Genomic DNA, 18,580 nt, shown 5'->3' with positions numbered 1-18,580 from the left:
CTTACTGAGCAGCATCACAATTCTTCCTCCTGTGCAAACACACAACGCACACATTCTTACGACAGGACTTAACAGGCAGCGCCAGTCATTAAGTTCATCATCCCTGCAATGCAACCAACATTCAAACACAGGTATTTCTCGCAACAGCTCGCATTTTGTCAGCTATCGGGTAACATTTTCTGTATTGTATTTCGAAAGCGCCTTTCATGACCGAACGACGTCCCAAGGCGCTTCACAGCCAATGAAGTATTGTAAAAGTGAAGGCACTGTTGCAATGTGGGGAACGCCGCAGCCAGTTTGCACACAGCAAGATCCCACAAACGGCAATGTGATCATGACCAGATAATCTGGTTTTGTCAGTGATGTTGATGTCGGAATAAATATTGAATGAAGGTTGTAACTGCTTCGTTCCAACGTGCACCTAATTACTGGTGTTGCCCTGTGGACCTGTATGCTGCAAAATCATTTCTCGAGAGTTTACCGTCTGCCACTTCAATGGCCTTGATTATTATCTTGCCCAAAGCAAAGTCACATTTCACTCACCGGTCACTAGTTCCAGAACGGAAACTGCTGCCAGTGGTAGCGTGGCCGAGCGGTCTAAGGCGCTGGATTAAGGCTCCAGTCTCTTCGGAGGCGTGGGTTCGAATCCCACCGCTGCCAGAATTTGTGGCGTGTAATATTTGCGCCCCTTCACCGCGAGCCATGAAGCAGTCGGCTCCCGCTGTGTTGTGATATGACTATTTTGGTGTGGAAAAGAGGTTGAGCTGAGAACGGTGCCTTCAGTTTGTTGGCAAACCGTTGAAGAGTTTGATGTTGCCACTTGTAAATTGAAGGCCAGTTCAACAGGCCTTTTGACGCTGGCTGCATTTGTGTGGGGAAAAATGTCACGTCAGAGGTGGGATTGCAACCCACGCCCCTAGAAAGGGACCGGAATTCGCCGACCTTTGGTCAGTTAAGGATTAACAGTCTTTGAGTCTGGCGCCTCACTCCACTCGGCCTTCCTGACACTATTGTGCCCTTGGCCGTAAGCATCAGTCTGAGCATTGAAAGGCCTCGGTCCACCAAGGCATCGACTCTGGCAACTTTCACATGCTAATACCTGACTTGTTTGGCTCTGGTGCCTTTTATACTGGCAAAATGTGTTAATGTCGGAAGTAAACATTGCAAGTAATTCCCTGCCTGAGGAACGGAGCAGATTTGAGCAGCCTTTGTGTGGAAGAAATCTCATTCTTTGACAGTGGTGCCCTTTTTCTGAGAACCACCACTGTCTGCAGTGGGATTGAAAGCCACAGTACGAGAAAGCAACGTGGAATTCAGCAACGCGGGAGGATAAAAATGTCATGCTTTGAGTCTGCTGCTTTTTAGTGTGGGAATGGGTTGAAAGGAGAAGTCTGATTTTAAACCCTATCCCCGAGAACAGGGTTAGAATGTGATAAGTTTAGAGAGCAAAACAAGTTGGTCTGTGGGCGGTGCGGTGCCTTTCGCTTATTGGCAAACGCCAATAGCGTTGAGGAGCTTGAGGTGACCACTTGCAAATTTAAAGCCAGTTGAGCAGGCTTTTTGACGCTGGCTGGCATTTGTCTGGATAAAAAGTTAATGTCAGAAGTGGGATTCGAACCCACGCCCCTAGAAAGGGACCAGAATACACCAACCTTTGGTAAGGTAAGGATTAACAGTCCTTGAGTCTGGCGCCTTAGACCACTCGGCCATCCTGACAATGGTCGTGCAGCAGCTGCAGGAAAATGTGCTGCAAATTCTGCACACTTACTGAGCAGCCTCACAATTCTTCCTCCTGTGCAAACACACAACGCACACATTCTTACGACAGGACTTAACAGGCAGCGCCAGTCATTAAGTTCATCATCCCTGCAATGCAACCAACATTCAAACACAGGTATTTCTCGCAACAGCTCGCATTTTGTCAGCTATCGGGTAACATTTTCTGTATTGTATTTCGAAAGCGCCTTTCATGACCGAACGACGTCCCAAGGCGCTTCACAGCCAATGAAGTATTGTAAAAGTGAAGGCACTGTTGCAATGTGGGGAACGCCGCAGCCAGTTTGCACACAGCAAGATCCCACAAACGGCAATGTGATCATGACCAGATAATCTGGTTTTGTCAGTGACGTTGATGTCGGAATAAATATTGAATGAAGGTTGTAACTGCTTCGTTCCAACGTGCACCTAATTACTGGTGTTGCCCTGTGGACCTGTATGCTGCAAAATCATTTCTCGAGAGTTTACCGTCTGCCACTTCAATGGCCTTGATTATTATCTTGCCCAAAGCAAAGTCACATTTCACTCACCGGTCACTAGTTCCAGAACGGAAACTGCTGCCAGTGGTAGCGTGGCCGAGCGGTCTAAGGCGCTGGATTAAGGCTCCAGTCTCTTCGGAGGCGTGGGTTCGAATCCCACCGCTGCCAGAATTTGTGGCGCGTAATATTTGCGCCCCTTCACCGCGAGCCATGAAGCAGTCGGCTCCCGCTGTGTTGTGATATGACTATTTTGGTGTGGAAAAGAGGTTGAGCTGAGAACGGTGCCTTCAGTTTGTTGGCAAACCGTTGAAGAGTTTGATGTTGCCACTTGTAAATTGAAGGCCAGTTCAACAGGCCTTTTGACGCTGGCTGCATTTGTGTGGGGAAAAATGTCACGTCAGAGGTGGGATTGCAACCCACGCCCCTAGAAAGGGACCGGAATTCGCCGACCTTTGGTCAGTTAAGGATTAACAGTCTTTGAGTCTGGCGCCTCACTCCACTCGGCCTTCCTGACACTATTGTGCCCTTGGCCGTAAGCATCAGTCTGAGCATTGAAAGGCCTCGGTCCACCAAGGCATCGACTCTGGCAACTTTCACATGCTAATACCTGACTTGTTTGGCTCTGGTGCCTTTTATACTGGCAAAATGTGTTAATGTCGGAAGTAAACATTGCAAGTAATTCCCTGCCTGAGGAACGGAGCAGATTTGAGCAGCCTTTGTGTGGAAGAAATCTCATTCTTTGACAGTGGTGCCCTTTTTCTGAGAACCACCACTGTCTGCAGTGGGATTGAAAGCCACAGTACGAGAAAGCAACGTGGAATTCAGCAACGCGGGAGGATAAAAATGTCATGCTTTGAGTCTGCTGCTTTTTAGTGTGGGAATGGGTTGAAAGGAGAAGTCTGATTTTAAACCCTATCCCCGAGAACAGGGTTAGAATGTGATAAGTTTAGAGAGCAAAACAAGTTGGTCTGTGGGCGGTGCGGTGCCTTTCGCTTATTGGCAAACGCCAATAGCGTTGAGGAGCTTGAGGTGACCACTTGCAAATTTAAAGCCAGTTGAGCAGGCTTTTTGACGCTGGCTGGCATTTGTCTGGATAAAAAGTTAATGTCAGAAGTGGGATTCGAACCCACGCCCCTAGAAAGGGACCAGAATACACCAACCTTTGGTAAGGTAAGGATTAACAGTCCTTGAGTCTGGCGCCTTAGACCACTCGGCCATCCTGACAATGGTCGTGCAGCAGCTGCAGGAAAATGTGCTGCAAATTCTGCACACTTACTGAGCAGCCTCACAATTCTTCCTCCTGTGCAAACACACAACGCACACATTCTTACGACAGGACTTAACAGGCAGCGCCAGTCATTAAGTTCATCATCCCTGCAATGCAACCAACATTCAAACACAGGTATTTCTCGCAACAGCTCGCATTTTGTCAGCTATCGGGTAACATTTTCTGTATTGTATTTCGAAAGCGCCTTTCATGACCGAACGACGTCCCAAGGCGCTTCACAGCCAATGAAGTATTGTAAAAGTGAAGGCACTGTTGCAATGTGGGGAACGCCGCAGCCAGTTTGCACACAGCAAGATCCCACAAACGGCAATGTGATCATGACCAGATAATCTGGTTTTGTCAGTGACGTTGATGTCGGAATAAATATTGAATGAAGGTTGTAACTGCTTCGTTCCAACGTGCACCTAATTACTGGTGTTGCCCTGTGGACCTGTATGCTGCAAAATCATTTCTCGAGAGTTTACCGTCTGCCACTTCAATGGCCTTGATTATTATCTTGCCCAAAGCAAAGTCACATTTCACTCACCGGTCACTAGTTCCAGAACGGAAACTGCTGCCAGTGGTAGCGTGGCCGAGCGGTCTAAGGCGCTGGATTAAGGCTCCAGTCTCTTCGGAGGCGTGGGTTCGAATCCCACCGCTGCCAGAATTTGTGGCGTGTAATATTTGCGCCCCTTCACCGCGAGCCATGAAGCAGTCGGCTCCCGCTGTGTTGTGATATGACTATTTTGGTGTGGAAAAGAGGTTGAGCTGAGAACGGTGCCTTCAGTTTGTTGGCAAACCGTTGAAGAGTTTGATGTTGCCACTTGTAAATTGAAGGCCAGTTCAACAGGCCTTTTGACGCTGGCTGCATTTGTGTGGGGAAAAATGTCACGTCAGAGGTGGGATTGCAACCCACGCCCCTAGAAAGGGACCGGAATTCGCCGACCTTTGGTCAGTTAAGGATTAACAGTCTTTGAGTCTGGCGCCTCACTCCACTCGGCCTTCCTGACACTATTGTGCCCTTGGCCGTAAGCATCAGTCTGAGCATTGAAAGGCCTCGGTCCACCAAGGCATCGACTCTGGCAACTTTCACATGCTAATACCTGACTTGTTTGGCTCTGGTGCCTTTTATACTGGCAAAATGTGTTAATGTCGGAAGTAAACATTGCAAGTAATTCCCTGCCTGAGGAACGGAGCAGATTTGAGCAGCCTTTGTGTGGAAGAAATCTCATTCTTTGACAGTGGTGCCCTTTTTCTGAGAACCACCACTGTCTGCAGTGGGATTGAAAGCCACAGTACGAGAAAGCAACGTGGAATTCAGCAACGCGGGAGGATAAAAATGTCATGCTTTGAGTCTGCTGCTTTTTAGTGTGGGAATGGGTTGAAAGGAGAAGTCTGATTTTAAACCCTATCCCCGAGAACAGGGTTAGAATGTGATAAGTTTAGAGAGCAAAACAAGTTGGTCTGTGGGCGGTGCGGTGCCTTTCGCTTATTGGCAAACGCCAATAGCGTTGAGGAGCTTGAGGTGACCACTTGCAAATTTAAAGCCAGTTGAGCAGGCTTTTTGACGCTGGCTGGCATTTGTCTGGATAAAAAGTTAATGTCAGAAGTGGGATTCGAACCCACGCCCCTAGAAAGGGACCAGAATACACCAACCTTTGGTAAGGTAAGGATTAACAGTCCTTGAGTCTGGCGCCTTAGACCACTCGGCCATCCTGACAATGGTCGTGCAGCAGCTGCAGGAAAATGTGCTGCAAATTCTGCACACTTACTGAGCAGCCTCACAATTCTTCCTCCTGTGCAAACACACAACGCACACATTCTTACGACAGGACTTAACAGGCAGCGCCAGTCATTAAGTTCATCATCCCTGCAATGCAACCAACATTCAAACACAGGTATTTCTCGCAACAGCTCGCATTTTGTCAGCTATCGGGTAACATTTTCTGTATTGTATTTCGAAAGCGCCTTTCATGACCGAACGACGTCCCAAGGCGCTTTACAGCCAATGAAGTATTGTAAAAGTGAAGGCACTGTTGCAATGTGGGGAACGCCGCAGCCAGTTTGCACACAGCAAGATCCCACAAACGGCAATGTGATCATGACCAGATAATCTGGTTTTGTCAGTGACGTTGATGTCGGAATAAATATTGAATGAAGGTTGTAACTGCTTCGTTCCAACGTGCACCTAATTACTGGTGTTGCCCTGTGGACCTGTATGCTGCAAAATCATTTCTCGAGAGTTTACCGTCTGCCACTTCAATGGCCTTGATTATTATCTTGCCCAAAGCAAAGTCACATTTCACTCACCGGTCACTAGTTCCAGAACGGAAACTGCTGCCAGTGGTAGCGTGGCCGAGCGGTCTAAGGCGCTGGATTAAGGCTCCAGTCTCTTCGGAGGCGTGGGTTCGAATCCCACCGCTGCCAGAATTTGTGGCGTGTAATATTTGCGCCCCTTCACCGCGAGCCATGAAGCAGTCGGCTCCCGTTGTGTTGTGATTTGACTATTTTGGTGTGGAAAAGAGGTTGAGCTGAGAACGGTGCCTTCAGTTTGTTGGCAAACCGTTGAAGAGTTTGATGTTGCCACTTGTAAATTGAAGGCCAGTTCAACAGGCCTTTTGACGCTGGCTGCATTTGTGTGGGGAAAAATGTCACGTCAGAGGTGGGATTGCAACCCACGCCCCTAGAAAGGGACCGGAATTCGCCGACCTTTGGTCAGTTAAGGATTAACAGTCTTTGAGTCTGGCGCCTCACTCCACTCGGCCTTCCTGACACTATTGTGCCCTTGGCCGTAAGCATCAGTCTGAGCATTGAAAGGCCTCGGTCCACCAAGGCATCGACTCTGGCAACTTTCACATGCTAATACCTGACTTGTTTGGCTCTGGTGCCTTTTATACTGGCAAAATGTGTTAATGTCGGAAGTAAACATTGCAAGTAATTCCCTGCCTGAGGAACGGAGCAGATTTGAGCAGCCTTTGTGTGGAAGAAATCTCATTCTTTGACAGTGGTGCCCTTTTTCTGAGAACCACCACTGTCTGCAGTGGGATTGAAAGCCACAGTACGAGAAAGCAACGTGGAATTCAGCAACGCGGGAGGATAAAAATGTCATGCTTTGAGTCTGCTGCTTTTTAGTGTGGGAATGGGTTGAAAGGAGAAGTCTGATTTTAAACCCTATCCCCGAGAACAGGGTTAGAATGTGATAAGTTTAGAGAGCAAAACAAGTTGGTCTGTGGGCGGTGCGGTGCCTTTCGCTTATTGGCAAACGCCAATAGCGTTGAGGAGCTTGAGGTGACCACTTGCAAATTTAAAGCCAGTTGAGCAGGCTTTTTGACGCTGGCTGGCATTTGTCTGGATAAAAAGTTAATGTCAGAAGTGGGATTCGAACCCACGCCCCTAGAAAGGGACCAGAATACACCAACCTTTGGTAAGGTAAGGATTAACAGTCCTTGAGTCTGGCGCCTTAGACCACTCGGCCATCCTGACAATGGTCGTGCAGCAGCTGCAGGAAAATGTGCTGCAAATTCTGCACACTTACTGAGCAGCCTCACAATTCTTCCTCCTGTGCAAACACACAACGCACACATTCTTACGACAGGACTTAACAGGCAGCGCCAGTCATTAAGTTCATCATCCCTGCAATGCAACCAACATTCAAACACAGGTATTTCTCGCAACAGCTCGCATTTTGTCAGCTATCGGGTAACATTTTCTGTATTGTATTTCGAAAGCGCCTTTCATGACCGAACGACGTCCCAAGGCGCTTCACAGCCAATGAAGTATTGTAAAAGTGAAGGCACTGTTGCAATGTGGGGAACGCCGCAGCCAGTTTGCACACAGCAAGATCCCACAAACGGCAATGTGATCATGACCAGATAATCTGGTTTTGTCAGTGACGTTGATGTCGGAATAAATATTGAATGAAGGTTGTAACTGCTTCGTTCCAACGTGCACCTAATTACTGGTGTTGCCCTGTGGACCTGTATGCTGCAAAATCATTTCTCGAGAGTTTACCGTCTGCCACTTCAATGGCCTTGATTATTATCTTGCCCAAAGCAAAGTCACATTTCACTCACCGGTCACTAGTTCCAGAACGGAAACTGCTGCCAGTGGTAGCGTGGCCGAGCGGTCTAAGGCGCTGGATTAAGGCTCCAGTCTCTTCGGAGGCGTGGGTTCGAATCCCACAGCTGCCAGAATTTGTGGCGTGTAATATTTGCGCCCCTTCACCGCGAGCCATGAAGCAGTCGGCTCCCGTTGTGTTGTGATTTGACTATTTTGGTGTGGAAAAGAGGTTGAGCTGAGAACGGTGCCTTCAGTTTGTTGGCAAACCGTTGAAGAGTTTGATGTTGCCACTTGTAAATTGAAGGCCAGTTCAACAGGCCTTTTGACGCTGGCTGCATTTGTGTGGGGAAAAATGTCACGTCAGAGGTGGGATTGCAACCCACGCCCCTAGAAAGGGACCGGAATTCGCCGACCTTTGGTCAGTTAAGGATTAACAGTCTTTGAGTCTGGCGCCTCACTCCACTCGGCCTTCCTGACACTATTGTGCCCTTGGCCGTAAGCATCAGTCTGAGCATTGAAAGGCCTCGGTCCACCAAGGCATCGACTCTGGCAACTTTCACATGCTAATACCTGACTTGTTTGGCTCTGGTGCCTTTTATACTGGCAAAATGTGTTAATGTCGGAAGTAAACATTGCAAGTAATTCCCTGCCTGAGGAACGGAGCAGATTTGAGCAGCCTTTGTGTGGAAGAAATCTCATTCTTTGACAGTGGTGCCCTTTTTCTGAGAACCACCACTGTCTGCAGTGGGATTGAAAGCCACAGTACGAGAAAGCAACGTGGAATTCAGCAACGCGGGAGGATAAAAATGTCATGCTTTGAGTCTGCTGCTTTTTAGTGTGGGAATGGGTTGAAAGGAGAAGTCTGATTTTAAACCCTATCCCCGAGAACAGGGTTAGAATGTGATAAGTTTAGAGAGCAAAACAAGTTGGTCTGTGGGCGGTGCGGTGCCTTTCGCTTATTGGCAAACGCCAATAGCGTTGAGGAGCTTGAGGTGACCACTTGCAAATTTAAAGCCAGTTGAGCAGGCTTTTTGACGCTGGCTGGCATTTGTCTGGATAAAAAGTTAATGTCAGAAGTGGGATTCGAACCCACGCCCCTAGAAAGGGACCAGAATACACCAACCTTTGGTAAGGTAAGGATTAACAGTCCTTGAGTCTGGCGCCTTAGACCACTCGGCCATCCTGACAATGGTCGTGCAGCAGCTGCAGGAAAATGTGCTGCAAATTCTGCACACTTACTGAGCAGCCTCACAATTCTTCCTCCTGTGCAAACACACAACGCACACATTCTTACGACAGGACTTAACAGGCAGCGCCAGTCATTAAGTTCATCATCCCTGCAATGCAACCAACATTCAAACACAGGTATTTCTCGCAACAGCTCGCATTTTGTCAGCTATCGGGTAACATTTTCTGTATTGTATTTCGAAAGCGCCTTTCATGACCGAACGACGTCCCAAGGCGCTTCACAGCCAATGAAGTATTGTAAAAGTGAAGGCACTGTTGCAATGTGGGGAACGCCGCAGCCAGTTTGCACACAGCAAGATCCCACAAACGGCAATGTGATCATGACCAGATAATCTGGTTTTGTCAGTGACGTTGATGTCGGAATAAATATTGAATGAAGGTTGTAACTGCTTCGTTCCAACGTGCACCTAATTACTGGTGTTGCCCTGTGGACCTGTATGCTGCAAAATCATTTCTCGAGAGTTTACCGTCTGCCACTTCAATGGCCTTGATTATTATCTTGCCCAAAGCAAAGTCACATTTCACTCACCGGTCACTAGTTCCAGAACGGAAACTGCTGCCAGTGGTAGCGTGGCCGAGCGGTCGAAGGCGCTGGATTAAGGCTCCAGTCTCTTCGGAGGCGTGGGTTCGAATCCCACCGCTGCCAGAATTTGTGGCGTGTAATATTTGCGCCCCTTCACCGCGAGCCATGAAGCAGTCGGCTCCCGCTGTGTTGTGATATGACTATTTTGGTGTGGAAAAGAGGTTGAGCTGAGAACGGTGCCTTCAGTTTGTTGGCAAACCGTTGAAGAGTTTGATGTTGCCACTTGTAAATTGAAGGCCAGGTCAACAGGCCTTTTGACGCTGGCTGCATTTGTGTGGGGAAAAATGTCACGTCAGAGGTGGGATTGCAACCCACGCCCCTAGAAAGGGACCGGAATTCGCCGACCTTTGGTCAGTTAAGGATTAACAGTCTTTGAGTCTGGCGCCTCACTCCACTCGGCCTTCCTGACACTATTGTGCCCTTGGCCGTAAGCATCAGTCTGAGCATTGAAAGGCCTCGGTCCACCAAGGCATCGACTCTGGCAACTTTCACATGCTAATACCTGACTTGTTTGGCTCTGGTGCCTTTGATACTGGCAAAATGTGTTAATGTCGGAAGTAACATTGCAAGTAATTCCCTGCCTGAGGAACGGAGCAGATTTGAGCAGCCTTTGTGTGGAAGAAATCTCATTCTTTGACAGTGGTGCCCTTTTTCTGAGAACCACCACTGTCTGCAGTGGGATTGAAAGCCACAGTACGAGAAAGCAACGTGGAATTCAGCAACGCGGGAGGATAAAAATGTCATGCTTTGAGTCTGCTGCTTTTTAGTGTGGGAATGGGTTGAAAGGAGAAGTCTGATTTTAAACCCTATCCCCGAGAACAGGGTTAGAATGTGATAAGTTTAGAGAGCAAAACAAGTTGGTCTGTGGGCGGTGCGGTGCCTTTCGCTTATTGGCAAACGCCAATAGCGTTGAGGAGCTTGAGGTGACCACTTGCAAATTTAAAGCCAGTTGAGCAGGCTTTTTGACGCTGGCTGGCATTTGTCTGGATAAAAAGTTAATGTCAGAAGTGGGATTCGAACCCACGCCCCTAGAAAGGGACCAGAATACACCAACCTTTGGTAAGGTAAGGATTAACAGTCCTTGAGTCTGGCGCCTTAGACCACTCGGCCATCCTGACAATGGTCGTGCAGCAGCTGCAAGAAAATGTGCTGCAAATTCTGCACACTTACTGAGCAGCCTCACAATTCTTCCTCCTGTGCAAACACACAACGCACACATTCTTACGACAGGACTTAACAGGCAGCGCCAGTCATTAAGTTCATCATCCCTGCAATGCAACCAACATTCAAACACAGGTATTTCTCGCAACAGCTCGCATTTTGTCAGCTATCGGGTAACATTTTCTGTATTGTATTTCGAAAGCGCCTTTCATGACCGAACGACGTCCCAAGGCGCTTCACAGCCAATGAAGTATTGTAAAAGTGAAGGCACTGTTGCAATGTGGGGAACGCCGCAGCCAGTTTGCACACAGCAAGATCCCACAAACGGCAATGTGATCATGACCAGATAATCTGGTTTTGTCAGTGACGTTGATGTCGGAATAAATATTGAATGAAGGTTGTAACTGCTTCGTTCCAACGTGCACCTAATTACTGGTGTTGCCCTGTGGACCTGTATGCTGCAAAATCATTTCTCGAGAGTTTACCGTCTGCCACTTCAATGGCCTTGATTATTATCTTGCCCAAAGCAAAGTCACATTTCACTCACCGGTCACTAGTTCCAGAACGGAAACTGCTGCCAGTGGTAGTGTGGCCGAGCGGTCTAAGGCGCTGGATTAAGGCTCCAGTCTCTTCGGAGGCGTGGGTTCGAATCCCACCGCTGCCAGAATTTGTGGCGTGTAATATTTGCGCCCCTTCACCGCGAGCCATGAAGCAGTCGGCTCCCGCTGTGTTGTGATATGACTATTTTGGTGTGGAAAAGAGGTTGAGCTGAGAACGGTGCCTTCAGTTTGTTGGCAAACCGTTGAAGAGTTTGATGTTGCCACTTGTAAATTGAAGGCCAGTTCAACAGGCCTTTTGACGCTGGCTGCATTTGTGTGGGGAAAAATGTCACGTCAGAGGTGGGATTGCAACCCACGCCCCTAGAAAGGGACCGGAATTCGCCGACCTTTGGTCAGTTAAGGATTAACAGTCTTTGAGTCTGGCGCCTCACTCCACTCGGCCTTCCTGACACTATTGTGCCCTTGGCCGTAAGCATCAGTCTGAGCATTGAAAGGCCTCGGTCCACCAAGGCATCGACTCTGGCAACTTTTACATGCTAATACCTGACTTGTTTGGCTCTGGTGCCTTTTATACTGGCAAAATGTGTTAATGTCGGAAGTAACATTGCAAGTAATTCCCTGCCTGAGTAACGGAGCAGATTTGAGCAGCCTTTGTGTGGAAGAAATCTCATTCTTTGACAGTGGTGCCCTTTTTCTGAGAAACACCACTGTCTGCAGTGGGATTGAAAGCCACAGTACGAGAAAGCAACGTGGAATTCAGCAACGCGGGAGGATAAAAATGTCATGCTTTGAGTCTGCTGCTTTTTAGTGTGGGAATGGGTTGAAAGGAGAAGTCTGATTTTAAACCCTATCCCCGAGAACAGGGTTAGAATGTGATAAGTTTAGAGAGCAAAACAAGTTGGTCTGTGGGCGGTGCGGTGCCTTTCGTTTATTGGCAAACGCCAATAGCGTTGAGGAGATTGAGGTGACCACTTGCAAATTTAAAGCCAGTTGAGCAGGCTTTTTGACGCTGGCTGGCATTTGTCTGGATAAAAAGTTAATGTCAGAAGTGGGATTCGAACCCACGCCCCTAGAAAGGGACCAGAATACACCAACCTTTGGTAAGGTAAGGATTAACAGTCCTTGAGTCTGGCGCCTTAGACCACTCGGCCATCCTGACAATGGTCTTGCAGCAGCTGCAGAAAAATGTGCTGCAAATTCTGCACACTTACTGAGCAGCATCACAATTCTTCCTCCTGTGCAAACACACAACGCACACATTCTTACGACAGGACTTAACAGGCAGCGCCAGTCATTAAGTTCATCATCCCTGCAATGCAACCAACATTCAAACACAGGTATTTCTCGCAACAGCTCGCATTTTGTCAGCTATCGGGTAACATTTTCTGTATTGTATTTCGAAAGCGCCTTTCATGACCGAACGACGTCCCAAGGCGCTTCACAGCCAATGAAGTATTGTAAAAGTGAAGGCACTGTTGCAATGTGGGGAACGCCGCAGCCAGTTTGCACACAGCAAGATCCCACAAACGGCAATGTGATCATGACCAGATAATCTGGTTTTGTCAGTGATGTTGATGTCGGAATAAATATTGAATGAAGGTTGTAACTGCTTCGTTCCAACGTGCACCTAATTACTGGTGTTGCCCTGTGGACCTGTATGCTGCAAAATCATTTCTCGAGAGTTTACCGTCTGCCACTTCAATGGCCTTGATTATTATCTTGCCCAAAGCAAAGTCACATTTCACTCACCGGTCACTAGTTCCAGAACGGAAACTGCTGCCAGTGGTAGCGTGGCCGAGCGGTCTAAGGCGCTGGATTAAGGCTCCAGTCTCTTCGGAGGCGTGGGTTCGAATCCCACCGCTGCCAGAATTTGTGGCGTGTAATATTTGCGCCCCTTCACCGCGAGCCATGAAGCAGTCGGCTCCCGCTGTGTTGTGATATGACTATTTTGGTGTGGAAAAGAGGTTGAGCTGAGAACGGTGCCTTCAGTTTGTTGGCAAACCGTTGAAGAGTTTGATGTTGCCACTTGTAAATTGAAGGCCAGTTCAACAGGCCTTTTGACGCTGGCTGCATTTGTGTGGGGAAAAATGTCACGTCAGAGGTGGGATTGCAACCCACGCCCCTAGAAAGGGACCGGAATTCGCCGACCTTTGGTCAGTTAAGGATTAACAGTCTTTGAGTCTGGCGCCTCACTCCACTCGGCCTTCCTGACACTATTGTGCCCTTGGCCGTAAGCATCAGTCTGAGCATTGAAAGGCCTCGGTCCACCAAGGCATCGACTCTGGCAACTTTTACATGCTAATACCTGACTTGTTTGGCTCTGGTGCCTTTTATACTGGCAAAATGTGTTAATGTCGGAAGTAACATTGCAAGTAATTCCCTGCCTGAGGAACGGAGCAGATTTGAGCAGCCTTTGTGTGGAAGAAATCTCATTCTTTGACAGTGGTGCCCTTTTTCTGAGAAACACCACTGTCTGCAGTGGGATTGAAAGCCACAGTACGAGAAAGCAACGTGGAATTCAGCAACGCGGGAGGATAAAAATGTCATGCTTTGAGTCTGCTGCTTTTTAGTGTGGGAATGGGTTGAAAGGAGAAGTCTGATTTTAAACCCTATCCCCGAGAACAGGGTTAGAATGTGATAAGTTTAGAGAGCAAAACAAGTTGGTCTGTGGGCGGTGCGGTGCCTTTCGTTTATTGGCAAACGCCAATAGCGTTGAGGAGATTGAGGTGACCACTTGCAAATTTAAAGCCAGTTGAGCAGGCTTTTTGACGCTGGCTGGCATTTGTCTGGATAAAAAGTTAATGTCAGAAGTGGGATTCGAACCCACGCCCCTAGAAAGGGACCAGAATACACCAACCTTTGGTAAGGTAAGGATTAACAGTCCTTGAGTCTGGCGCCTTAGACCACTCGGCCATCCTGACAATGGTCTTGCAGCAGCTGCAAAAAAATGTGCTGCAAATTCTGCACACTTACTGAGCAGCATCACAATTCTTCCTCCTGTGCAAACACACAACGCACACATTCTTACGACAGGACTTAACAGGCAGCGCCAGTCATTAAGTTCATCATCCCTGCAATGCAACCAACATTCAAACACAGGTATTTCTCGCAACAGCTCGCATTTTGTCAGCTATCGGGTAACATTTTCTGTATTGTATTTCGAAAGCGCCTTTCATGACCGAACGACGTCCCAAGGCGCTTTACAGCCAATGAAGTATTGTAAAAGTGAAGGCACTGTTGCAATGTGGGGAACGCCGCAGCCAGTTTGCACACAGCAAGATCCCACAAACGGCAATGTGATCATGACCAGATAATCTGGTTTTGTCAGTGATGTTGATGTCGGAATAAATATTGAATGAAGGTTGTAACTGCTTCGTTCCAACGTGCACCTAATTACTGGTGTTGCCCTGTGGACCTGTATGCTGCAAAATCATTTCTCGAGAGTTTACCGTCTGCCACTTCAATGGCCTTGATTATTATCTTGCCCAAAGCAAAGTCACATTTCACTCACCGGTCACTAGTTCCAGAACGGAAACTGCTGCCAGTGGTAGCGTGGCCGAGCGGTCTAAGGCGCTGGATTAAGGCTCCAGTCTCTTCGGAGGCGTGGGTTCGAATCCCACCGCTGCCAGAATTTGTGGCGTGTAATATTTGCGCCCCTTCACCGCGAGCCATGAAGCAGTCGGCTCCCGCTGTGTTGTGATATGACTATTTTGGTGTGGAAAAGAGGTTGAGCTGAGAACGGTGCCTTCAGTTTGTTGGCAAACCGTTGAAGAGTTTGATGTTGCCACTTGTAAATTGAAGGCCAGTTCAACAGGCCTTTTGACGCTGGCTGCATTTGTGTGGGGAAAAATGTCACGTCAGAGGTGGGATTGCAACCCACGCCCCTAGAAAGGGACCGGAATTCGCCGACCTTTGGTCAGTTAAGGATTAACAGTCTTTGAGTCTGGCGCCTCACTCCACTCGGCCTTCCTGACACTATTGTGCCCTTGGCCGTAAGCATCAGTCTGAGCATTGAAAGGCCTCGGTCCACCAAGGCATCGACTCTGGCAACTTTTACATGCTAATACCTGACTTGTTTGGCTCTGGTGCCTTTTATACTGGCAAAATGTGTTAATGTCGGAAGTAACATTGCAAGTAATTCCCTGCCTGAGTAACGGAGCAGATTTGAGCAGCCTTTGTGTGGAAGAAATCTCATTCTTTGACAGTGGTGCCCTTTTTCTGAGAAACACCACTGTCTGCAGTGGGATTGAAAGCCACAGTACGAGAAAGCAACGTGGAATTCAGCAACGCGGGAGGATAAAAATGTCATGCTTTGAGTCTGCTGCTTTTTAGTGTGGGAATGGGTTGAAAGGAGAAGTCTGATTTTAAACCCTATCCCCGAGAACAGGGTTAGAATGTGATAAGTTTAGAGAGCAAAACAAGTTGGTCTGTGGGCGGTGCGGTGCCTTTCGTTTATTGGCAAACGCCAATAGCGTTGAGGAGATTGAGGTGACCACTTGCAAATTTAAAGCCAGTTGAGCAGGCTTTTTGACGCTGGCTGGCATTTGTCTGGATAAAAAGTTAATGTCAGAAGTGGGATTCGAACCCACGCCCCTAGAAAGGGACCAGAATACACCAACCTTTGGTAAGGTAAGGATTAACAGTCCTTGAGTCTGGCGCCTTAGACCACTCGGCCATCCTGACAATGGTCTTGCAGCAGCTGCAGAAAAATGTGCTGCAAATTCTGCACACTTACTGAGCAGCCTCACAATTCTTCCTCCTGTGCAAACACACAACGCACACATTCTTACGACAGGACTTAACAGGCAGCGCCAGTCATTAAGTTCATCATCCCTGCAATGCAACCAACATTCAAACACAGGTATTTCTCGCAACAGCTCGCATTTTGTCAGCTATCGGGTAACATTTTCTGTATTGTATTTCGAAAGCGCCTTTCATGACCGAACGACGTCCCAAGGCGCTTCACAGCCAATGAAGTATTGTAAAAGTGAAGGCACTGTTGCAATGTGGGGAACGCCGCAGCCAGTTTGCACACAGCAAGATCCCACAAACGGCAATGTGATCATGACCAGATAATCTGGTTTTGTCAGTGATGTTGATGTCGGAATAAATATTGAATGAAGGTTGTAACTGCTTCGTTCCAACGTGCACCTAATTACTGGTGTTGCCCTGTGGACCTGTATGCTGCAAAATCATTTCTCGAGAGTTTACCGTCTGCCACTTCAATGGCCTTGATTATTATCTTGCCCAAAGCAAAGTCACATTTCACTCACCGGTCACTAGTTCCAGAACGGAAACTGCTGCCAGTGGTAGCGTGGCCGAGCGGTCTAAGGCGCTGGATTAAGGCTCCAGTCTCTTCGGAGGCGTGGGTTCGAATCCCACCGCTGCCAGAATTTGTGGCGTGTAATATTTGCGCCCCTTCACCGCGAGCCATGAAGCAGTCGGCTCCCGCTGTGTTGTGATATGACTATTTTGGTGTGGAAAAGAGGTTGAGCTGAGAACGGTGCCTTCAGTTTGTTGGCAAACCGTTGAAGAGTTTGATGTTGCCACTTGTAAATTGAAGGCCAGTTCAACAGGCCTTTTGACGCTGGCTGCATTTGTGTGGGGAAAAATGTCACGTCAGAGGTGGGATTGCAACCCACGCCCCTAGAAAGGGACCGGAATTCGCCGACCTTTGGTCAGTTAAGGATTAACAGTCTTTGAGTCTGGCGCCTCACTCCACTCGGCCTTCCTGACACTATTGTGCCCTTGGCCGTAAGCATCAGTCTGAGCATTGAAAGGCCTCGGTCCACCAAGGCATCGACTCTGGCAACTTTTACATGCTAATACCTGACTTGTTTGGCTCTGGTGCCTTTTATACTGGCAAAATGTGTTAATGTCGGAAGTAACATTGCAAGTAATTCCCTGCCTGAGTAACGGAGCAGATTTGAGCAGCCTTTGTGTGGAAGAAATCTCATTCTTTGACAGTGGTGCCCTTTTTCTGAGAAACACCACTGTCTGCAGTGGGATTGAAAGCCACAGTACGAGAAAGCAACGTGGAATTCAGCAACGCGGGAGGATAAAAATGTCATGCTTTGAGTCTGCTGCTTTTTAGTGTGGGAATGGGTTGAAAGGAGAAGTCTGATTTTAAACCCTATCCCCGAGAACAGGGTTAGAATGTGATAAGTTTAGAGAGCAAAACAAGTTGGTCTGTGGGCGGTGCGGTGCCTTTCGTTTATTGGCAAACGCCAATAGCGTTGAGGAGATTGAGGTGACCACTTGCAAATTTAAAGCCAGTTGAGCAGGCTTTTTGACGCTGGCTGGCATTTGTTTGGATAAAAAGTTAATGTCAGAAGTGGGATTCGAACCCACGCCCCTAGAAAGGGACCAGAATACACCAACCTTTGGTAAGGTAAGGATTAACAGTCCTTGAGTCTGGCGCCTTAGACCACTCGGCCATCCTGACAATGGTCTTGCAGCAGCTGCAGAAAAATGTGCTGCAAATTCTGCACACTTACTGAGCAGCCTCACAATTCTTCCTCCTGTGCAAACACACAACGCACACATTCTTACGACAGGACTTAACAGGCAGCGCCAGTCATTAAGTTCATCATCCCTGCAATGCAACCAACATTCAAACACAGGTATTTCTCGCAACAGCTCGCATTTTGTCAGCTATCGGGTAACATTTTCTGTATTGTATTTCGAAAGCGCCTTTCATGACCGAACGACGTCCCAAGGCGCTTCACAGCCAATGAAGTATTGTAAAAGTGAAGGCACTGTTGCAATGTGGGGAACGCCGCAGCCAGTTTGCACACAGCAAGATCCCACAAACGGCAATGTGATCATGACCAGATAATCTGGTTTTGTCAGTGATGTTGATGTCGGAATAAATATTGAATGAAGGTTGTAACTGCTTCGTTCCAACGTGCACCTAATTACTGGTGTTGCCCTGTGGACCTGTATGCTGCAAAATCATTTCTCGAGAGTTTACCGTCTGCCACTTCAATGGCCTTGATTATTATCTTGCCCAAAGCAAAGTCACATTTCACTCACCGGTCACTAGTTCCAGAACGGAAACTGCTGCCAGTGGTAGCGTGGCCGAGCGGTCTAAGGCGCTGGATTAAGGCTCCAGTCTCTTCGGAGGCGTGGGTTCGAATCCCACCGCTGCCAGAATTTGTGGCGTGTAATATTTGCGCCCCTTCACCGCGAGCCATGAAGCAGTCGGCTCCCGCTGTGTTGTGATATGACTATTTTGGTGTGGAAAAGAGGTTGAGCTGAGAACGGTGCCTTCAGTTTGTTGGCAAACCGTTGAAGAGTTTGATGTTGCCACTTGTAAATTGAAGGCCAGTTCAACAGGCCTTTTGACGCTGGCTGCATTTGTGTGGGGAAAAATGTCACGTCAGAGGTGGGATTGCAACCCACGCCCCTAGAAAGGGACCGGAATTCGCCGACCTTTGGTCAGTTA

At 48.1% G+C, this 18,580-nt stretch overlaps 21 non-coding genes across 21 annotated transcripts; 11 read left to right on the top strand and 10 right to left on the bottom strand.

The window, feature by feature from the left end:
* Positions 1 to 578: 578 nt before the first annotated feature.
* On the top strand, positions 579 to 660 carry trnal-aag (transfer RNA leucine (anticodon AAG)). Its single transcript has one exon. It is a non-coding gene; the product is annotated as a tRNA-Leu (tRNA).
* A 937-nt stretch (positions 661 to 1,597) lies between these two features.
* Positions 1,598 to 1,716, bottom strand: trnal-caa (transfer RNA leucine (anticodon CAA)). The gene is made up of 2 exons: positions 1,679 to 1,716; positions 1,598 to 1,643 (listed from the first exon to the last, which is right to left on the bottom strand). It is a non-coding gene; the product is annotated as a tRNA-Leu (tRNA).
* Positions 1,717 to 2,341: 625 nt separating this feature from the next.
* trnal-aag (transfer RNA leucine (anticodon AAG)) lies at positions 2,342 to 2,423 on the top strand. The gene has a single exon. It is a non-coding gene; the product is annotated as a tRNA-Leu (tRNA).
* Positions 2,424 to 3,360: 937 nt separating this feature from the next.
* On the bottom strand, positions 3,361 to 3,479 carry trnal-caa (transfer RNA leucine (anticodon CAA)). Its single transcript has 2 exons — positions 3,442 to 3,479; positions 3,361 to 3,406 (listed from the first exon to the last, which is right to left on the bottom strand). It is a non-coding gene; the product is annotated as a tRNA-Leu (tRNA).
* A 625-nt stretch (positions 3,480 to 4,104) lies between these two features.
* On the top strand, positions 4,105 to 4,186 carry trnal-aag (transfer RNA leucine (anticodon AAG)). Its single transcript has one exon. It is a non-coding gene; the product is annotated as a tRNA-Leu (tRNA).
* A 937-nt stretch (positions 4,187 to 5,123) lies between these two features.
* trnal-caa (transfer RNA leucine (anticodon CAA)) lies at positions 5,124 to 5,242 on the bottom strand. Its single transcript has 2 exons — positions 5,205 to 5,242; positions 5,124 to 5,169 (listed from the first exon to the last, which is right to left on the bottom strand). It is a non-coding gene; the product is annotated as a tRNA-Leu (tRNA).
* A 625-nt stretch (positions 5,243 to 5,867) lies between these two features.
* On the top strand, positions 5,868 to 5,949 carry trnal-aag (transfer RNA leucine (anticodon AAG)). The gene has a single exon. It is a non-coding gene; the product is annotated as a tRNA-Leu (tRNA).
* Positions 5,950 to 6,886: 937 nt separating this feature from the next.
* Positions 6,887 to 7,005, bottom strand: trnal-caa (transfer RNA leucine (anticodon CAA)). Its single transcript has 2 exons — positions 6,968 to 7,005; positions 6,887 to 6,932 (listed from the first exon to the last, which is right to left on the bottom strand). It is a non-coding gene; the product is annotated as a tRNA-Leu (tRNA).
* Positions 7,006 to 7,630: 625 nt separating this feature from the next.
* On the top strand, positions 7,631 to 7,712 carry trnal-aag (transfer RNA leucine (anticodon AAG)). The gene has a single exon. It is a non-coding gene; the product is annotated as a tRNA-Leu (tRNA).
* Positions 7,713 to 8,649: 937 nt separating this feature from the next.
* Positions 8,650 to 8,768, bottom strand: trnal-caa (transfer RNA leucine (anticodon CAA)). The gene is made up of 2 exons: positions 8,731 to 8,768; positions 8,650 to 8,695 (listed from the first exon to the last, which is right to left on the bottom strand). It is a non-coding gene; the product is annotated as a tRNA-Leu (tRNA).
* A 625-nt stretch (positions 8,769 to 9,393) lies between these two features.
* Positions 9,394 to 9,475, top strand: trnal-aag (transfer RNA leucine (anticodon AAG)). Its single transcript has one exon. It is a non-coding gene; the product is annotated as a tRNA-Leu (tRNA).
* A 936-nt stretch (positions 9,476 to 10,411) lies between these two features.
* On the bottom strand, positions 10,412 to 10,530 carry trnal-caa (transfer RNA leucine (anticodon CAA)). The gene is made up of 2 exons: positions 10,493 to 10,530; positions 10,412 to 10,457 (listed from the first exon to the last, which is right to left on the bottom strand). It is a non-coding gene; the product is annotated as a tRNA-Leu (tRNA).
* A 625-nt stretch (positions 10,531 to 11,155) lies between these two features.
* Positions 11,156 to 11,237, top strand: trnal-aag (transfer RNA leucine (anticodon AAG)). Its single transcript has one exon. It is a non-coding gene; the product is annotated as a tRNA-Leu (tRNA).
* Positions 11,238 to 12,173: 936 nt separating this feature from the next.
* Positions 12,174 to 12,292, bottom strand: trnal-caa (transfer RNA leucine (anticodon CAA)). The gene is made up of 2 exons: positions 12,255 to 12,292; positions 12,174 to 12,219 (listed from the first exon to the last, which is right to left on the bottom strand). It is a non-coding gene; the product is annotated as a tRNA-Leu (tRNA).
* A 625-nt stretch (positions 12,293 to 12,917) lies between these two features.
* On the top strand, positions 12,918 to 12,999 carry trnal-aag (transfer RNA leucine (anticodon AAG)). The gene has a single exon. It is a non-coding gene; the product is annotated as a tRNA-Leu (tRNA).
* A 936-nt stretch (positions 13,000 to 13,935) lies between these two features.
* trnal-caa (transfer RNA leucine (anticodon CAA)) lies at positions 13,936 to 14,054 on the bottom strand. The gene is made up of 2 exons: positions 14,017 to 14,054; positions 13,936 to 13,981 (listed from the first exon to the last, which is right to left on the bottom strand). It is a non-coding gene; the product is annotated as a tRNA-Leu (tRNA).
* A 625-nt stretch (positions 14,055 to 14,679) lies between these two features.
* trnal-aag (transfer RNA leucine (anticodon AAG)) lies at positions 14,680 to 14,761 on the top strand. The gene has a single exon. It is a non-coding gene; the product is annotated as a tRNA-Leu (tRNA).
* Positions 14,762 to 15,697: 936 nt separating this feature from the next.
* On the bottom strand, positions 15,698 to 15,816 carry trnal-caa (transfer RNA leucine (anticodon CAA)). Its single transcript has 2 exons — positions 15,779 to 15,816; positions 15,698 to 15,743 (listed from the first exon to the last, which is right to left on the bottom strand). It is a non-coding gene; the product is annotated as a tRNA-Leu (tRNA).
* A 625-nt stretch (positions 15,817 to 16,441) lies between these two features.
* Positions 16,442 to 16,523, top strand: trnal-aag (transfer RNA leucine (anticodon AAG)). The gene has a single exon. It is a non-coding gene; the product is annotated as a tRNA-Leu (tRNA).
* Positions 16,524 to 17,459: 936 nt separating this feature from the next.
* Positions 17,460 to 17,578, bottom strand: trnal-caa (transfer RNA leucine (anticodon CAA)). Its single transcript has 2 exons — positions 17,541 to 17,578; positions 17,460 to 17,505 (listed from the first exon to the last, which is right to left on the bottom strand). It is a non-coding gene; the product is annotated as a tRNA-Leu (tRNA).
* Positions 17,579 to 18,203: 625 nt separating this feature from the next.
* Positions 18,204 to 18,285, top strand: trnal-aag (transfer RNA leucine (anticodon AAG)). Its single transcript has one exon. It is a non-coding gene; the product is annotated as a tRNA-Leu (tRNA).
* Positions 18,286 to 18,580: the final 295 nt, after the last annotated feature.

Source organism: Pristiophorus japonicus, chromosome 8, assembly GCF_044704955.1.
Source record: "Pristiophorus japonicus isolate sPriJap1 chromosome 8, sPriJap1.hap1, whole genome shotgun sequence".
In the NCBI taxonomy this organism is placed as follows: Eukaryota; Metazoa; Chordata; class Chondrichthyes; family Pristiophoridae; genus Pristiophorus; species Pristiophorus japonicus.
The sequence above is the reverse complement of the archived record's forward strand: the minus strand, read 5'-3'. Positions and strand labels throughout refer to the sequence as shown.